At 40.5% G+C, this 16,540-nt stretch overlaps 1 non-coding gene across 1 annotated transcript; it reads right to left on the bottom strand.

The window, feature by feature from the left end:
- Positions 1-14,686: 14,686 nt before the first annotated feature.
- LOC112768262 (small nucleolar RNA R71) lies at positions 14,687-14,794 on the bottom strand. The gene has a single exon (XR_003185698.1). It is a non-coding gene; the product is annotated as a small nucleolar RNA R71 (small nucleolar RNA).
- Between the last annotated feature and the right edge of the window lie 1,746 nt (positions 14,795-16,540).

The following is a 16,540-nucleotide window of genomic DNA, read 5'->3' as shown; positions in this document are numbered from 1 at the left end:
CCTTTCATGTGGTGTCCACAACATCCTTCATGTACTTTTTGCAACACATAATCGATTTGTTTAGGTCTTAGCCACTTAAGCAAGGGTTGTGAAATCCCTCTTTTGTATAATTGTCCATTAATCATAGTATATTTTTTCGATTTCAAGCGCAGCTTCTTGGCTTCCCTGGGATCATCGGGAAGAATCACGTGTTCCAGATACGTGCATATAGAATCCAACCAAGATGGGGTAGTATCAGATGGTAACACCATATCATCGGAAGGGCTCACAGATGGTTCTGAGTGCACTTCCTGGATTAAACTTCTGTTTCCACTATCCGGTTAAGTACTGGCTAATTTTGACAGCACATTAGCTCGAGTATTTTGTTCCCGAGGTACATGCTTAATGAAAAATGTCTTAAATTTTAGTATCTCATTCTGTACCTTCTTCAAATATAATTGTAACAACGGATCTCTGGCTTGATACTCGACATTAATTTGGGAGTTACGATTTGAGAATCGATGTACACAGTTAGTTCAGTGTAATCAACACACATTTGCCATTTTTATTGGACTTTTGTACCATTACCATATTGGATAACTAGGTTGAATATGTAAGTTCTCTGATAAAGATAGCGTATAACAACCCCTATAGTTGCCTATTAACCTCGTTAGTCCGTTCTTGGGACATCTTACGATGTCGCTGCGTAACCGATTTATACGAGGGATTGAGGACAATTTACTATAATAAATAAAATGGAAACCAATTTTATCAGAATGCACAAAATGAAAAATAGATACCAAAATACATTTTTCGTATAATCTATGTAAACCGCGACAGAGGTCCCGCCGTTTACAGAATACACATAATCTGCTATAAGGGTATCGCGGATTACGTGCAAGGAGAACTGATCATAAACCACGACAGGGGTGTCGTGGTTTACGTGTGGGCGTGAATTGTGCATAAACCGCGAGAGGGGTGTGGCGGTTTATGCATTAGTATACCATTTATATAAACATAAAACAAAGTGTGTGGTTAACAAAAAACATACATTACATACACCTAATTCAATGGAAATAAACTAAGTACAAACACATATAATACAAAAGTACATGGTAAATCCGACATACATAGGTATCATAAATGAAAACATAAAATAGTAAGCTACGTCCCCTGCCTATCCTCATCCTCGTCGGCAGAGTCATGTCCAAATGCACCCAGGGATGCGACATATACCATATCAAGCGGCCCGTCTCACTCTGGTGGGCCTCTGGCGCTGCTGTGCTGGAGGATCGACCGGCATGCCCACTGATAAACCACTATTTTATGGTTTATATTGTGTTTAATTATGTGGTTTTATCATGATCCTTACCCACTTATTCATTAAATTAGCATGCATTCAGATTTCCTTCCTGAATTTATTACATATTTGAAAATTGCTTCCTAGAGACTTTAATTATTTATTTTTAATTCTCCTTTATTCCATTCGATGCCGTGATCTGTGTGTTGAGTGTTTCAGACTTTACAGGGCATAAATGAGTTGGAGATTGGAAAGGAAGCTAGCAAAAATGGAAGGAACACAAGAATTTGAGGAGATAACCAGCGAGAAGTGACGCGGTCGCATGGCTCACGCGACCGCGCGAAGGAGAGCAAATCGTAGTGACGCGGCCGCATGGCTCACGCGGCCGCGCGGATTAGAAAAGCTCAGGCGACGCGGTAGCGTGGACGACGCGAAGGCGTGGCAAGGAAAAACGCGAATGACGCGTCCGCATGGATGACGCGATCGCGTGACATGTGCGATCTGCATAATCTGCAGAATTCGTTGGGGGCGATTTTGGACCTTAATTCGACCCAATTTTCGGCCCGGAACAGCAGACTAGAGTCAGAGAATATGCAGAAAAAAAACACATTCATTCAGTCAACAATTTTTAGATCTAGTTTTACTCTCTTAGGTTTTTCTCTCTAGGTTTTTAGAATTTTAATTTTCAATTGGTCTTAGCATTGGAACATTGAGAAGAGTTATTTCCTCATCAAGACTTCATCATTCTAGTTTGGTTTCTTAACTTGGTATCATTCTTCCATGTTCTTTGCTTTGTTCAATTTTGTCATTCAGATACTTTTATGATTATTTAATGCAAGGATTATTTCTTTTTAATTCAATTTCAATTCCAATAATCATGTCTTCTTTTAATTCCCTTTCATGTGCTATCGATTCTTTATTTACAATGCGTGAGTAGTTTCCTTACTTGATGGGGAGTTGATTAAAAGGAACTCTTGAGTTGGAAGGATTGAAAGAAAATTTGTAATTGGGTTAAATGTTGGATTGCTATCCTGTCACCGACGCCAATCCCTTTGAACTAAGTGGGTTGCAACTTGTGAACAGATCTGGCATTCCAACTTGTTTGACTTTCCCTTACCTAGTAAAGGATAACCAAACAGAACAACCATTAATTATAAATTAATCTTACAATCATCCCATCAATAGTAGAAATTCCAACCAATCAACTCCCAGTCAAGGCTTTTATTCATATTAATTAAATTCCCTCAATTTAAATTCCAATTTACTTAACTCAACTTCTTTGAACATCTGATTAATAAGATAGCACACTTTTCTGCAACTCGTTAGGAGACGACCTGGGACTTAAAACTCCCAGTAATTTTTAATTCAAACTCTCTGTGACATACTTTTAAATTGATAGGCAAATTTTCGGTGAGTTAAGAACTATACTTGCAACGTAACTATTTTAATAATTTTTAATTCATCAGCTTCTGCGTCTCATCAATTTTTGGCGCCGTTGCTGGGGAGTTGCAATAGAGTGCTAATTTTATTAATTAGAATTTATTTATTTGCATTTTATTTTATTTTGCTACTATGAGCTGCATGTTTCTTCCGTCAAATGACGCGTTCACTTCCTGATCCGCGCTTGCTAATATTCGATCCTGAAATTGAAAGGACAATTTCACGAATAAGGCGAGAACAGCGTCGGTTAGTCCGCTCTGAGGGCGGATCTGAAAGTGAATCTGAGGAAGAAACCAGTCCCCGTTCTACTGATTCAGTTGTTTTACATGCAGAAAACATGGCAGCTAGTAGAGTTACCATCCAGGAGGAAGGAGCCCCTGATTTTACAATGCAACCGTTTCAAGCGCATCATCCGGCGGTAGCTACAGATTTTGAAATAAAGCCCGCACTGCTAAATTTGATGTCCAAGTTTCATGGCCTACTTGCTCAAGAGCCTATCAAGCACTTGAGAGATTTCCAGGCAGCCTGTTCTACTGTCAGGCGTGATGGCACTGATGAAACTTCAATTCTGCTGAAAGCTTTTCCGTTTTCTCTTGAGGGAAAAGCAAGAGAGTGGTACTACACTCAACCTCTAGCAAATGTATCCAATTGGGATACACTCAGGAAGGAGTTTCTGGAGAAATTCTTTCCATCTGAAGTTACTGATAAGCTAAGGAAGGATATCTCCACAATTGTTCAGGATGACAATGAGACTCTCTTTGAATACTGGGTGTGCTTCAATAATCTTCTGGAAGCATGCCCCCACCACATGATTGACAAGATCGTGCTACTCAGCTATATTACACAGGGTATGAGGCCCCAAGATAAGACCATACTGGAAAGTGCTAGCAATGGGTCTATGAAGAAGTACAAGACCACTGATGAAGCTTGGCAATTGATCAGTGATTTAGCTGAATCCACTAGGAACCACAGACAAAAGCAAGGCCGTTCAAAAGCTGTTGCAGAAGTATCTTCTAGCAGAGAGACTGCTGCTCTAACTCAAAGCATCTATGAAATAACCAACTTGCTGAAACAAATGCAGTTGAATCAACAAGCTCAGCAAGCTCAACCTCCTCCACCACAGCAAAACCAACAACTAGTCCCACAAAGAATTTGCGGAATCTGTGCTGATTATAGCCATTACACTGATGAATGCCCACAGCTCCAACAAGAAGACAACATGGTGGCATCCACTCACAACTTCTATGACCGCCCCAACCCAGGGTACAATCAAAATGGAAATAATAACCATGGATGGTAGGACAATTCAAACCAGAATTGGAGGGACAACAATAACAGAGGAGGCAGAGATAATCAGGGAAATCAGAGGTGGAATAATAACAACAACAGGCAGCAAAATCAACCTTACAGAGCACCTCACCTGAGGCAGAACCAAGGACCACAGAATAATTAGCAGCAGACCTCTCAATTTACTCATTCTTTGTTATCTTCTAATTAAGATCTACTACAATCTTTTGAGAAAAGACAACAGACCATGGAAAAAAACATCATGAATAGTATTAATGCCAGTCTGAATGGTCTCACCTCTACTATGCAAGCTTTTATGACACAGTTTGGATCAGCACAAAATTCCAATAACCAACCTTCAAGCACCACTGGAATCCCCTCTCAACCATTACCCAACCCAAAGGGAGGCATTAATGCCATCACTCTGAGGTCCGGAACCATACTACAGGAGAGGAATCAGAAGGAACCAAGCTCACCAGAATACGCCTCAGCTGAAGAGGTGGTAGAAATCGAAGATGTTGAAGAGGAAGAGGATATACAAGACATAGCTGAAGAAGAGATAGCTCAACCACAGGAGGAAGCACCAAAAGGCACAGGCACCACAGAAAAAACTACTCCTATCCCATTTCCACAACTTGCAAGGAAGCCCAGGAAGCAGCTGGAACCCGATCCTAAAATGGTAGAGATATTCAAAAAGGTTGAGGTAACTGTTCCCCTTTTTGATGTTATTCAGTAGGTACCTAAATATGCAAATTTTCTAAAAGACTTATGTATCCATAAAGACAAAATTAATGAATTAGAAACTATTCCTTTAGGTAGTTCTATATCTGCTTTAATGGAAGGATTACCTGAAAAATGTAGTGATCCAGGTCCTTGCATAGTTAGTTGAACTATTGGCGGTGTAGTAATTTATGATTGCATGTGTGATTTAGGAGCATGTGTCAGTATAATGCCTTTGTCTATATATGATGTTTTGAGGCTTCCTCCCTTAAAAAGGTCGGCAGCTCGTTTTGTGTTAGCAGATAAAAGCATTATTACAGTGGCTGGAGTTGCTGAAGATGTTTTGGTGAACATTAAAGGGCTCACATTTCCCACTGATTTTTATATCTTGGAGATGCCCCACAATGATTCAGATAAGCCATCATCAATCCTACTTGGAAGACCATTCCTGAAGACATCAAAATTCAAATTGGATGCTTTTTCAGGAACATACTCCTTTGAAATAGATGGCCGCATAGTAATCTTCAATCTGAATGTAGTCATTGACAACCCCCCAGAAGATCGTTCCATCTTCCAGTGTGATGTCATAGACGAAAGTGTGGCTGAAGTTCAAAAGGAAGAGTTTGAAGAGAGTCACACTGGACAAAGTCCCAGTGTGGGGACCCTCTTAACTGACAGTGAGGGCGCTTCGCCATTTTCATAAGCCCCAGATAATCCAGAGCCCGCCCATGATCAAAAGTTAGAATTGAAACCTCTCCCTCCACATCTCAAATATGCTTATCTTGAGGATGAGAAAAAGCTTCCGGTTATTATTGCAAGGGAACTGACTTCTCAACAAGAAGAGTAGTTACTTGACGTACTGAGGAAGCATAAGAAGGCAATTGGGTGGAGTTTGGCAGACATAGTGGGAATCAACCCTCAAGTATGCGAGCACAGAATATTTTTAGAAGAGGGAGCAAGACCTGTCCGTCAACCACAAAAAAGATTGAATCCCACCATCTTGGAAGTTGTCAAAAAGGAAGTGACCAGACTATTAGAAGCAGGTATCATATATCCCATTTCAGACAGTGAATGGGTAAGCCCAGTACAAGTGGTGCCCAAGAAATCTGGAGTCACTACAGTGAAGAGTGAGCATGGAGAGCTCATAGCAACTAGAGTTCAGAATGCTTAGAGAGTCTGCATTGATTACAGGCGTCTCAACCAAGCTACCCGTAAGGATCACTACCCACTTCCATTCATTGATCAAATGCTGGATCGCCTGTCAGGTAAATCACATTATTGCTTTTTAGATGGTTACACAGGTTATTTCCAGATTCATATAGCTCCTGAGGACCAGGAAAAGACTACTTTTACATGTCCTTTTGGGACTTATGCTTATAAGAGAATGCCCTTTGGCTTGTGCAATGCACCAGCTACTTTCCAAAGGTGCATGATGAGTCTTTTCTCTGATCTTATGGTGATTCTTTTAGCCTTTGCTTAGATAGATTATCTAGAGTATTAGATAGATGTGTTAATACAAACCTTGTATTGAATTTCGAAAAATGCCACTTTATGGTAAAACAATGGATTGTATTAGGACATGTGGTATCTAATAATGGCATTTTTGTAGACCCAGCAAAGGTGAATGTTATTTCTAGTTTACCTTACCCATCTTCTGTGAGGGAAGTCCGTTCGTTCCTTGGCCATACAGGTTTCTACAGGAGATTTATTAAGGACTTTAGTAAGGTGGCACTTCCTTTATCCAGATTACTGCAGAAGGATATTGAGTTCGAGTTCAGTGAGGATTGAAAACAAGCGTTTGATAAATTGAAGACTGCTCTAACTCAAGCTCCAATTGTGAGAGGACCAGATTGGAGCCAGCCGTTTGAAATCATGTGCGATGCTTCCAACCATGCAGTAGGAGCAGCGCTGGCTCAGCGTGAATGTAAGGACCCTTTTGTTATTGCCTATGCGTCTAAGACTTTAGACACTGCCCAGTCCAATTATACTACTACTGAGAAAGAGCTTCTTGCTATTGTTTTTGCTCTGGATAAATTCCGAGCTTATTTACTTGGTACTAGAGTAGTAGTATATTCGGAGTTTGGACCATGCAGCTTTAAAGTATCTATTAGCTAAAAAGGAATCCAAACCAAGACTTATACGTTGGATACTGCTGTTACAAGAATTTGATTTAGAAATAAAGGATAGGAGTGGTAATCGGAATTTAGTAGCAGACCACTTGAGTCGCCTTGAACATATTAAGGATGATTCTACTCCTATAAATGATAATTTTCCTTTTGATAACCTGCAAGCAGTATCCGAGGTAGTCCCTTGGTATGCACCTGTCGCTAATTATTTAGTTAGCCGCACATTTCCTCCACATTTTTCTAAACATCAAAGAGACAAGCTGAAAAGCGAGTCTAAATATTATATATGGGATGACCCATATTTATGGAGATGTGGCGCTGACCAGATCATTAGACGTTGTGTGCCTCAATCAGAATTCCAGTCCATTTTAGAGGCTTGTCACTCATCTGAGAGTGGAGGACATTTTGGCCCTCAAAGAACAGCTAGAAAGATCTTAGACTGTGGATTCTGGTGGCCTACTCTTTTTAGAGACGCTGCTGAGTTTTGTAAATCTTGCCCCCCATGCCAGAAATTTGGTAATATATCCAGAAGGGATGAGATGCCTCAATAATATATGCTTTTCTGTGAAATTTTTTATGTTTGGGGCATTGACTTCATGGGTCCATTTCCAAATTCTAGTGGATATGTTTATATATTATTAGCTGTGGATTATGTTTCCAAATGGGTGGAAGCAATTCCTACCCACACTGATGATGCTAACACTGTTGTTTTCTTTGTGAGAAACCATATTATATGTCGCTTTGGATCACCACGAGCGATTGTGAGCGATCAAGGCACCCATTTTTGTAACAGGAGACTAACAGGATTGATGAAGAAGCATGGGATAATCCATAAAGTTGCAACAGCTTACCATCCCCAAACTAATGGGCAAGCCGAGGTGTCGAACAGAGAAATTAAGCGTATCTTGCAAAAGATAGTAAAGCCTCATAGAAAAGACTGGAGCACCAGGCTACAAGATGCACTGTGGGCATATAGAATAGCATACAAGACACCCATTGGGATGAGTCCCTTCCGCTTGGTTTACGGAAAAGCTTGTCATCTCCCAGTTGAAATAGAACACAGAGCCTTCTGGGCAGTTAAGGAGTGCAACATGGGAATTGGGAATGCTTGAGCTGAAAGAAAGTTGCAACTGCAGGAACTGGAGAACCTTCGCCTAGAAGCTTATGAGAATTCAAGAATTTACAAGGAAAAGGCGAAAGCTGTGCATGATCAAAACATCAAGAAGAAAGAGTTCCAACCTGGAGATTTTGTCCTCCTTTACAAATCTCGACTAAGGCTCATGCCCGGTAAGTTGAGATCAAAATGGGAAGGTTCATACAGAGTAGAGAAGGCTGAACCGTACGGAGTTTATCACCTAAGCCATCCTTCAAGCTCTGAACTTATCAAGGTTAATGGACAACGCCTAAAGCTATACCATGGTGAGAAGGTGCAGAAAAATAAGGAGCTTGAGATCTTCCGCTTGGAAGATCCCCACATAGCAGCAGATTGAGCTAGTGGAGCGTCCAACTTACAGACGTTAAAGCAAAGTGCTTGGTGGGAGACAACCCACCATGGTATGATCGTTCTTTTCTTTGTTTTTCCTATTCAATAACTCTTCTCTTTATTAGTACTTTCGTACATTTGCATTTACATGTCTTTATATTTCTTTTTATATAAAAAAAAAAAATTTCGCCACGCGACGCGATCACATCAGCAACGCGTCCGTGTCGTAGAGGGGGTGGAGAAAAAAATAAATGAACAGAGAGTCCGGCTGGATCGTGGCTGGAGGCGTATCAATGGCACAAATCGACCCACGCGACTGCGTCACTGACGCGTTCGCATCGCATGGGAATCATGGCCTCCCACGTGACCGCGTGCTCCACGCGGCCGCGTGCCCTGAGTTTTCGACGTAAAAGGGTGCACAGTAACATTCTGTGCGAGAGTGATGCTGGATTGGTGCTGGAAGCACAATCCTTGTCACACGACCGCGTCACCCATTTTATAACGCACACTCATGCGATCGCGTGACCCACGCGATCGCGTCACCCAATTTTGGCAATTAAAATAAATCGAACAGAGAGTTGTGCTGGAGCGAGGCTGCACTCGCACCAGCAGCGTAACACGGGTCATGCGACCGCGTGACCGACGTGATCGCGTCCCCTTACCTGACGCGCACCCACGCGAACGCGTGCCCCACGCGGCCGCGTCGCATACGCCGCACAGCTCAACCTAAATTGCCAAATTATCTTATCTTTCTCTCTTCCAAATCCTAATTTTCCTTTTCCCTCCTTCTTTCTTCCTTCCCCCTTCCCCTTTCTATCTCACCTTTCACTCTCTATCTCTCTCACCACCATTAACAAGGTTTTACCTTCTTCTTCCTTCTTCTCTTTTTCTATCATTCTTATTATATTATGTATATATATTATTTTCTTTTTCTTTTCTTTTTCTTTTCAAATTTTTATTTTTCTTCTTCTTCTTTTCTTTTCTTTACATGGTGTTAGAAACCTTTTGAGTCATCATCCCTCATTATATGCTTGTGGATTATTGCAAATTGTTTGACAATTATTTTTCTCCCATTTAAGGGATTGCTTGCTTGTTCATCTTCATATTTTCTATACCCTATTCACCATGCATGCTATGTGTTTGTGAAAAAGCTCATGTGGCATTATGCACTTCTCTATGTTGCTATACTATTCAATGCTTGCTTTTCACAACTTTCCCTTATTATTTTATTAATTGAATTCAATTGTCAATACAAACGTGATGGTTTGTTACGAAGTAATGCTTGGTCTATGCTACTCATGCCCTTTGCCAGCATGCCAATAAACACCTTGCATTCACTTGTTTTTATCTGCACTAGCTATTTTCCATTGATGGCTTTTCATATGTACTCGAGAGCATGTGTTAATGTCATTTACATTTTGTTGTGCATCATTCACCCTCTTTTCCGTTTCTTTCCCTGCTGTATATCTCTTTAAATTTAATTTTCTTTATCTTCTCTTCTTTCAGGATGGCCACCAAGAAAGGAAAGGAGAAAGCAACTTCCAAACCACCAGCAAGAAAAGGAACTAAAAGAGCATTAGTGGCAGAGCCTTCTTCAACCGCAGTCAAGCCCTCAACAAAACGAGTTAAGAGGATAATAAAGGTTGACGAAAAGGAGAAAGCCTTTCCAGCAAAGGACACTGCGCGATTTTCCAATCGCTACTGTGAGCAAATGTTCCCTATCCTAGCAGAAAGGAACTATAACAATGAATACCTTCTTATCCTCCCGTCCAATATTGCTACCTTTGTGAGCCGCAAATTGAACGACGACAATGGGGTTTCCTACGAAAACAGCCAAGGCAGGTCAATCTTTCTTGGGTAGTTGAGTTCTACTCCAACTTCTACATGCCGACCCTGCAGTCTGCTTATGTCCGGCAGAAGCAAGTCCCCATCACAGAAGAGGTCATTCAGCAAGCTCTGAGTCTTCCCCCTATTCCAGCAGGAATGGACGCTTTTCAAGAAGCCGCCCTTCAGCGCCAGAGATACCAATTCGACTGTGACTCCGTTCTCGGAGTCGTCGCATTACCTGGCAGCCGTTGGATCTACGGATACCACCGTACCCGCCCTAAGGGAATCTTGGCTTCCGCACTAACCTTGGAGGCTCGCGTATGGGCACAGATCATGTCCCATTACGTCTTTCCGAGTACTCATGAGTCCTCCTTCACTGCGAACATGGCTGTTCTACTATGGTGCATCCTTACAGACCAACCTCTGAATCTCGCAAGACATATCCGGAATGCTATGGAACACGTACAAATTGCGGGTAACTTACCTTTTCCCGCCTTGGTCTCAGATCTTGTCTCAGCAGCCGGAGTCTCCTACAGAGCTGGGGACACCAAAGCCATGTTTTCACGGGATGATCAGTATGTCCCTAACGGGAAATACCTCAGATTCTCAGCAGCCACTACAAGCCTTCCTACTGCTCCAGTTGAAGATAATCCTTCTTCAACACCACAAGCATCTACAACTGAGAAATTGCTCCAGCAGATAATCGAACGGTTGGATCGGCAAGAACAGAAAGCAAAGATGAGAGAGCGCCGTAACGAGCGCCGATTCAAACACCTCAAAGAGCTACTCAAGGGACACTTCAGAGACTCAGACACCCCGGACTCCACTTCTTTTACTAGCATTGGGAGCCATGACAGTCCTGATGATGGAGATACTGCTACCAGCCCACCCCTGTTTCTGACAGATGGCACCGAGGACGGTGCAAAGCCTTAAGTGTGGGGAGGTCGGTCAGTACCTGACTTCCGGAGGTAATTTCTCTTCTCTAGCACCAATAATTAGGATATTTTAGTTAGATTTTCTTTCCTTTATAGAATAGAATAAATTGCATAGGTTAGGATAGTTGCATGCATGTTCTACTTGATTGAAAAGACAATAAGTTTCTTTTAAAAATCTATCTTTGGAACAAAATTTCACTAATTTTTCAAAAAAAAAATTTTGATAAATTTGCTTGAGTTGTATTTGGAACATGATATTTGAGTTAAAGAACACACAACCTGTGAAAGATTTGAGCCTTTATGAATGGTTACATTATTTAACCATAATTATTTCATTCTTGTGTGTTTACTTCTCTATGATTGTAATCTATATTTTGTTTTATCTTATATGTCCAATAGTTATTATATTTGCATGCTTGCACATGATTGAGGTCATTATTTGTTTAAACTCACTCATCCAAATTAAGCCTACCCTTTTCAATTACCTTTGTTAACCACTTTGAGCCTTTAATTCCCATTTGTTCGATATTTTACCACATTACTAACCTTAAGCCGAAAAATAATTGTATATCCCAATTTGAATCTTTGGTTAGCTTAAGATAGAATTGTGTGTGCTAGTTAAGTATGGAAAATTGTGGGAACAAAAGTTGTTAAGGGAATGTGTCATAAAAATTTAAGGGGAATTTAGATACCTACTCATGTGAAAATATAAGAATGAAAAATCTATGTGCATTGATAAGCTTTATTTATTTAAAAAAATTAAATTAAAATATGAAAAATGAATAAATAAGGGGACAAAATTACCCCAATGTTAAATTCAGAATTCAAAGATCAGTGCACATATAATAGAACCAAAATATAAGTTGATACATGAGTATGGATTGAAAAAGGGAATTCTGGGTAGCTAGGTATGAACTTTAAAGATGACATTAAGTGTATACAAGTTATGTTAGAGCTTGGGTTAATTAAAGATTCAATTTATTAGCTCACTTGGCCAAATATACACCCCTACCTATACCTTAGCCCCATTACAACCTTGAAAAGACCTCATGATGTTTGCATTAGTATATTAACTGTTGTTGATTGGTTAGGAGAAGAACAAAAGTTAGAAAGCATGATTAGAGAAGGATAGAGTGACCACCCTATACACTAGAGATTAGAGCGTACATACATTATCAGTGAGGGTTCAATACTTGAATTTTCAAGTTCCCTGCTTTCATGAGCTATCTTCTTGCACTTTTATCCATTTTATTGTGTAATGATAAAATTAGTGGAATTTGATTTGTAATTGTTTTGAAGAGCTTATTTACTTTTGATCAAGTGGACAAGAATCATATATATATATATATATGGGTTTGCATTACATTTCATGAGTTTCTACATGTTCATACTTATTTCCTTATCTCCTTCAATTAAGCATGAGGACATGCTAATGTTTAAGTGTGGGGAGGTTGATAAACCACTATTTTATGGTTTATATTGTGTTTAATTATGTGGTTTTATCATGATCCTTACCCACTTATTCATTAAATTAGCATGCATTCAGATTTCCTTCCTGAATTTATTACATGTTTGAAAACTGCTTCCTAGAGACTTTAATTATTTATTTTTAATTCTCCTTTATTCCATTTGATGTCGTGATCTGTGTGTTGAGTGTTTCAGACTTTACAGGGCATAAATGAGTTGGAGATTGGAAAGGAAGCTAGCAAAAATGGAAGGAACACAAGAATTTGAGGAGATAACCAGCGAGAAGTGACGCGGTCGCATGGCTCACGCGACCGCGCGAAGGAGAGCAAATCGCAGTGACGCGGCCGCATGGCTCACGCGGCCGCGCGGATTGGAAAAGCTCAGGTGACGCGGTAGCGTGGACGATGCGAAGGCGTGGCAAGGAAAAACGCGAATGACGCGTCCGCATGGATGACGCGATCGCGTGACATGTGCGATCTGCATAATCTGCAGAATTCGTTGGGGGCAATTTTGGACCTTAATTCAACCCAATTTTCGGCCCGGAACAGCAGACTAGAGTCAGAGAATATGCAGAAAAAAAACACATTCATTCAGTCAACAATTTTTAGATCTAGTTTTACTCTCTTAGGTTTTTCTCTCTAGGTTTTTAGAATTTTAATTTTCAATTGGTCTTAGCATTGGAACATTGAGAAGAGTTATTTCCTCATCAAGACTTCATCATTCTAGTTTGGTTTCTTAACTTAGTTTCATTCTTCCATGTTCTTTGCTTTGTTCAATTTTGTCATTCAGATACTTTTATGATTATTTAATGCAAGGATTATTTCTTTTTAATTCAATTTCAATTCCAATAATCATGTCTTCTTTTAATTCCCTTTCATGTGCTATGGATTCTTTATTTACAATGCGTGAGTAGTTTCCTTACTTGATGGGGAGTTGATTAAAAGGAACTCTTGAGTTGGAAGGATTGAAAGAAAATTTGTAATTAGGTTAAATGTTGGATTGCTATCCTGTCACCGACGCCAATCCCTTTGAACTAAGTGGGTTGCAACTTGTGAACAGATCTGGCATTCCAACTTGTTTGACTTTCCCTTACCTAGTAAAGGATAACCAAACAGAACAACCATTAATTATAAATTAATCTTACAATCACCCCATCAATAGTAGAAATTCCAACCAATCAACTCCCAGTCAAGGCTTTTATTCATATTAATTAAATTCCCTCAATTTAAATTCCAATTTACTTAACTCAACTTCTTTGAACATCTGATTAATAAGATAGCACACTTTTCTGCAACTCGTTGGGAGACGACCTGGGACTTAAAACTCCCAGTAATTTTTAATTCAAACTCTCTGTGACATACTTTTAAATTGATAGGCAGATTTTCGGTGAGTTAAGAACTATACTTGCAACGTAACCATTTTAATAATTTTTAATTCACCAGCTTCTGCGTCTCATCAATTTTTGGTGCCGTTGCCGGGGAGTTGCAATAGAGTGCTAATTTTATTAATTAGAATTTATTTATTTGCATTTTATTTTATTTTGCTACTATGAGCTGCATGTTTCTTCCGTCAAATGACGCGTTCACTTCCTGATCCGCGCTTGCTAATATTCGATCCTGAAATTGAAAGGACAATTTCACGAATAAGGCGAGAACAGCGTCGATTAGCCCGCTCTGAGGGCGGATCTGAAACTGAATCTGAGGAAGAAACCAGCCCCCATTCTACTGATTTGGTTGTTTTACGTGCAGAAAACATGGCAGCTAGGAGAGTTACCATCTAGGAGGAAGGAGCCCCTGATTTTACAATGCAACCGTTTCAAGCGCATCATCCGGCGGTAGCTACAGATTTTGAAATAAAGCCCGCACTGCTAAATTTGATGCCCAAGTTTCATGGCCTACCTGCTCAAGAGCCTATCAAGCACTTGAGAGATTTTCAGGCAGCCTGTTCTACTGTCAGGCGTGATGGCATTGATGAAACTTCAATTCTGCTGAAAGCTTTTCCGTTTTCTCTTGAGGGAAAAGCAAGAGAGTGGTATTACACTCAACCTCTAGCAAATGTATCCAACTGGGATACACTCAGAAAGGAGTTTCTGGAGAAATTCTTTCCATCTGAAGTTACTGATAAGCTAAGGAAAGATATCTCCACAATTGTTCAGGATGACAATGAGACTCTCTTTGAATACTGGGAGCGCTTCAATAATCTTCTGGAAGCATGCCCCCACCACATGATTGACAAGATCGTGCTACTCAGCTATATTACACAGGGTATGAGGCCCCAAGATAAGACCATACTGGAAAGTGCCAGCAATGGGTCTATGAAGAAGTACAAGACCACTGATGAAGCTTGGCAATTGATCAGTGATTTAGCTGAATCCACTAGAAACCACAGACAAAAGCAAGGCCGTTCAAAAGCTGTTGCGGAAGTATCTTCTAGCAGAGAGACTGCTGCTCTAACTCAAAGCATCTATGAAATGACCAACTTGCTAAAACAAATGCAGTTGAATCAACAAGCTCAGCAAGCTCAACCTCCTCCACCACAGCAAAACCAACAACTAGTCCCACAAAAAATTTGCGGAATCTGTGCTGATTATAGCCATTACACTGATGAATGCCCGCAGCTCCAACAAGAAGACAACATGGTGGAAGAAAATGAATAAACTTACATCTCGATCGCCTAATCGGTTCAACGCTAGGCGACACTGGATGACTCTCTCCTCCTTGCGATCGGATGAAGGTAGATATGTGGCCCACCTGAATGTAAAAGAAGTTATGGAAAGTTAACAGGTATAACCATAATTAAAAAAAGTTACAGTCTCAAGCATAACTATACAAATATGTATACTTAGATGCCAATGGGAAGGAATATGTGTCAAAACCCCGCGGCCTGAGGCTAGGAAACCGCCAGAAAATCCATGACTGCAGTAGCTACAGGGGGCCTGCCAAGTTCGTCACGTTTCTGTTGGCCACCCGACACATTCACCGATATAGCCAGGCCAACGCTGCCGACCCCCAGCTATAACTGCCCATATCATCAAGCCTCACCACAAAGGGCAACCACCATATATGAACCCGGTTTCCACTCTTATCACCGAACAACTGAGTAGAAAGCAGCATCATAATATAAGCCTGTGCATATATGCGTACGGTCTCCTCCGTATCATCATCTGGCAGCATTGTGAACCTCTCATGAAACCAGGTGAAGTGGACTGTATACTACTTCACCTTATTCTGTGGTGGCAGCTCGCCAAAGAGTTCCTCAAACCACTCCCACGCCGGTCTGCCTTCTTCCATAAACTTCTTAAAATCAGTAAGGCACCCAGATACAGGTAAACCATCCATGGGAAGCCCCAACTAGTATGCTACATCCTGCAGTGTGATAGTGCACTCTCCAAAGGGCATATGAAAGGTATGCGTCTTAGGACGCCACCTCTCAATGAAAGCACTGACTAAGGGCTCGTCCAATTAGAACCACTTAGCGTTGAGCCTCGCCAGGTGGTACAAACTGGCCCTCTCCAGATATGGTATGATCCTGTCATGCAGAGGCATGTTCTGCTGCCTCCAAACACTATATATACACCTAGTCGGCTGGAGCATGTCACAGAATAAACCAAACATATAAAAAAACCCAACAATAATTTATAGTCATCTACCATATAACTACAATTTTAAAGTTTAAACTGGTAACATACACTTCCTATTTTCTAATCACAAAATTCAATGAAAGACATAAACGATTAAAATAATAATTTAAATACTACATTTTTTGATTAAAATAATAATTTAAATACTAGATTTTCTGATTAAAATAATAATTTAAATCTAAATTTAAATACATTAACAAAAATTATAATGCTAACCTCTTCGTTTATGCTCCCAGCCACGTGCGCAACGCCGTTGAGCTTGTATAGACTGCGTGCCTCCGCCAAGGTCCCGGCTCCGATCTCAACTCAACTCAACCACTTTTCTCTCTATTCTTC

Source organism: Arachis hypogaea, chromosome 17 (genome assembly GCF_003086295.3).
Source record: "Arachis hypogaea cultivar Tifrunner chromosome 17, arahy.Tifrunner.gnm2.J5K5, whole genome shotgun sequence".
Lineage (NCBI taxonomy): Eukaryota > Viridiplantae > Streptophyta > Magnoliopsida > Fabales > Fabaceae > Arachis > Arachis hypogaea.
The sequence above is the reverse complement of the archived record's forward strand: the minus strand, read 5'-3'. Positions and strand labels throughout refer to the sequence as shown.